The sequence below is a fragment of the Pteropus vampyrus genome, unplaced genomic scaffold, assembly GCF_000151845.1.
Source record: "Pteropus vampyrus isolate Shadow unplaced genomic scaffold, Pvam_2.0 Scaffold9, whole genome shotgun sequence".
In the NCBI taxonomy this organism is placed as follows: domain Eukaryota; kingdom Metazoa; phylum Chordata; class Mammalia; order Chiroptera; family Pteropodidae; genus Pteropus; species Pteropus vampyrus.
Window position 1 is genome coordinate 9,626,406 of NW_011888790.1, and position 4,380 is coordinate 9,630,785.

A 4,380-nucleotide genomic window follows, 5' to 3' on the forward strand; every position below is an offset into this window, starting at 1 on the left:
AATCCATTTGTAGATGTGCTTCTAGGTCTGTGTTCCTTTTTATGTGTTCAACAAATAATTATTAAGAATCTACTCTTTCTTTTCAGTAATAAAAAGGAAAACAGAATTACTAATACAAAAAAACAACATGGATGGATTTCAAAAGCATTATGCTAAATAAAAGAAGCCAGACACAAAAGACTTCCCACTGTATGAGACCATTGATATGATATTCTAGAGAAAGCAACACTGTAGGAACAGAGAACAAATTGGTGGTTGCCAGAAGCTGAGGATAAAAGCAAAGTAAAAGATTGACTGCAAAGGAGCATAAGGTAACTTTGGAGAATGATGTAATTCCTCTTTATTTTGATTACAGTAAAAATTACATGACTCTATACATTTGCCAAAACACATGCAAGTATACACTTTAGAAGGCAAATTGTATTGTGCATAAATGATTTTCAGTTTTAAAAAGCAGCCATGAAGTTCCTGGCTTTAATCACCCTCTACCACACATACACGCACACAAACACACCCCAAATCACAAAAAAACCTACCAAAGAGCAGCGGTGTGCTTAGCACTGGAAATGGAATGTGAACAAGATAAATAGAGCTCCCGATTTCAGGAGCTCATATCTAGAGAGGCAGACAGACTTTAAAATAATAATCATAGGAAAAATATATAATCACAAATTTGAGGATGTACAATGAAGGGGGCAGTAAGAATGGGTGACATACAGAGACCTAATTTAGACCTTTGTGAATTATATGGATTTTGATTTGAAATCTTTTTTAAATGGCAAGATTTGTCTATAGGATCGCAGGTTCATCTAGAGCTCAGAGGAAATATGAGTCTTTCATTTGGTCAGCTGAGTCCTAGAAACTGGGAAAAGCTACAGGGAGAGGCTCCGAGAGGATAGGGAGAGTCTGTTATGTCAAGAGGGAGTCTCCTTATATTAAGATTCCAGGACATTTCCACCTCCTCTGGAGTTCCTGGACAAGGGAACAAACCTGTGTGTGAGACTATTACTCATGGAAAAATGCAGATTTAATTAAGATCATTTGTATGTTATTAATAAAAATATATAATATTTATGAGCTTTATTCTTGTCTGCTTCTTGTCTTTCTATTTAATTAACTGCGTGTAGGAGGTGCTGAATTGTGAGAGCCCCTTTGTTTTAGAGTACAGCTTGAGATGCATTTAAAACATAACAAAGAGAAAATTAAACTATTCCTTTGGCCCTAATATAAAAAAAACTCTGTGGGCTCACACCTTCACTGAAATTGCTCCCTCGTTTGGATTATATTCTAACTCTGATGGTTAAGATGAGAAAAAACTTGCCCCACGAGTAGAATATTTTCAATATTAAAGGTAAAGAGAATTCAGTCTATAATTGAATGATAAAAAAATTAATAAGCACACTTTAAAAATTGCCATATATATTTGCACACATATACATTTATATGTCACACACACATAGTCTTCAGAAGAAAAGAAGAAAAAAATTCAACTTTCAATATTTATAAAATTGATTAACAATGAAATCATCACCTCCAAGCACCTTAAACATGAACTTACTGTAAAAGTAGACCACAAGAGTATAATCATAATAATAATTAACATTTATTTGGCAGTATGCATCATTCTACGGGTTTCATACTTATGAACTCATTTTAAACTTTTGACACCACTGTAAGATTAAATACTATTACCAACAGCCTCATTTAACAGATGGGAAAACAGACACTTAAAGAAGCTAAGTTAACTTGCTTAGATCACAAAGTTAATTAAAAGTAGAGGTAAGGTTGGAACCCAAGCTGTTTGACTCCAAATGTATCTTCTCTGTATTCTTTTAGACATATATCCATTTCATCAAATATGTGTAGCTACATACATGATCTGACACCCAAAGAAGCAGTTTTCCTTAATATTAAAACCATTGTAAATGTGTAGAGTCTGGATTTCTACCATGGATTACATTGTTTATTCCTAGCAACAGGTAACGTTCCTCTTTATAAGAAAAAAATATAATTTGAATAAGCCAGTAACCAAAAACCTCAAAGCTATCAAATAGTATTTTTAAGCATGTTTATAATTTCGAACAGTGGAAAATCAAAGTTTCTTGGATTTTTACATGGTATTAAACTTTGAAGGAGGATAGAGTGAGGCTAAGCACAGGGTGGGTAATGAAAACATTATTAGATCTATTATCATTTTATTTTATTGACCTAAAATTTTAAAATAAAACAGACATTGAGTTTAGCACTTATACAATTCAGTATGGACCTGTAAAATTTAGTTGTCACTCCTTGATCCCATTTCTCCGCCTCCTCCTCTCATGTTATGTGTTTTCGGGCCACAGTTGGGCCTGAGGGTGTAGTGGCTCAGGCTCCTCTGCTTTTCTTCCTTAGCTCACCTTCCTGCTCTTAGTAAGACCTATCAGTAGGCATTATCCCTTGGCCCATACCTTCCTCTCCAGGCTCTGATTACAGTTCCCACTGCCCTGTTGAGATGACCAGCATTCGTCTGCCCCTTCACAAAAAGCCATACGGTCCAACTGGAGAAAGCAGGGCCAATGTGATACCTGGCTTCAGTTCAGTCTCTGGCATCTCAGTATACTATACTCCCTTTGGGGCATACAATAGAAAATCATAGTATGAGATGTAAAGATTAAATTTTCTCATGTCAAATGAGATTAAACAACGCTCTTGAATGGGAATATTCAAGACAAGCAGTGGCTACAGAAAGTGCGACAAATTCAGTAGGAAGGTGAAATGAAAGTCATCAAAATAGAAATAGCAATGTGGTAAGCCTAAGGCCTTTGGCAATGTTTGGGGGGTAAACAGTAGATGTCAGCGTGACAGGAAATATGTTATATTTGTTGAGTACTAAATAGGCACTGTTGTCAAACAGGGAGTGCAGGAATCTTAAAACAAAATAATTGTCTTTAAAGTGTTTGACCTCTAATTGGGAAGAGAATATACGTGTATAAATGACAACATAAGGCAAAATGGCATTGTACAAACTGAAAATATAAGAAGTACTAAGAATAAAGTGTTGATTAGAAGGACATGAAGCTAACCAGGCTTCCAGGAAAGGGTTCAATTTGAAACAAGTTTTGAAAATGGTAAGGGAAGGCAAATAGCAGATAAGTCAGGGAAATTCTACAGATTATATAAGGTGTTCAGAAACTTGACCCAGTAAGACTGAAAGTTTGTTAGCTAGCTGTTAGGTATGTGAGGCAGTTATTTCAAAGATGCCAACATTTAAAAAAATTTTTTTTTAATTTTGGTTGGAGTTGGAGGCTTCTTTCTTGTTGGTTGTTGGTTGGGGGGGTTCTTTTTTTTTTTTGGGAAAAAAATTCTTACTTGAGCATTTGATTATATAAAAATAAAGCCCAAATTCAAATCTGGAATAGAAAATGTGAGACTATGAAGAATAAATTCCTCGGTATAATTTTGTCAAAAGTTATTATCAATGTGAACTGAAGCGCCACTCTGAGACAAGAAAGAATTTTCTTGACTCTCTAGAGGCAATGAAGACTTAACAGCCTGGGCTCCAGATAGGAAGGGACTGGTCAAAGGCCATAGTGTGTGTTAAACTGGTCTCTGCAACATGGTGGTAGGACTGGGCTTAGAGGATGTTTGAAAGATTGAGATGACAAGAAGGGACCTCTTCTTGAGCTAGACCAGTGACCTCTGGTGATAGCTAACACCCAAGTTACTTTTCTTTTTGTGCAGAATAATTCTATTCTATTATCCCCAAACTAATGGTAACAATTTGTAAACTATGTAGCCTGGTTTTAGAAGTATTTGGAAAAGGAACTCTGTCCACACTGAGACTTAAGCAAAGTGGAAAGATTCTCAATAGCCTGGAGAAGCAGTTGTGAAACTACCAAAGTCCACCCACAGAGAAGCCCAGACTTCAAGCCAGACAGAGAGGGTGTGTGAGAGCACATGAAAGGCTAGATTTCTTCCTGATCTGAGATTACAAAGGGGGCTTGTATGTTGTTACTAGTTATTTAATAGAAGGTAATCCCTGGAGCCTGAAGAATTTGGGATGATCACATGTGAGATCATGAAAGTCCAGAGTTGGGGTTTTATAAATTAAAAACCTAGAGATACGCCACTCACTGTAAGTTCACAGAGATGAGCACTAGTTACTTGAAATTAGCTGTGAAACCCAGAGCAAGTCAGGTTACTTTTCTGAGCCTCAATTTCATCATCTGCAAAGTGAAGGGGATTAGAATGGATCATCTCTAAGATAACCATTAGGTCAAAAGTTCTGCAATTCTGTCTTCCCACTCCCTCACCTTGATGCCCTATAACATAGGAAACCTAAAGGAAATAAAAATAGAAATCAAAAGCTAAAGGAAAAAGAAAATCATTGTAGTAAATATC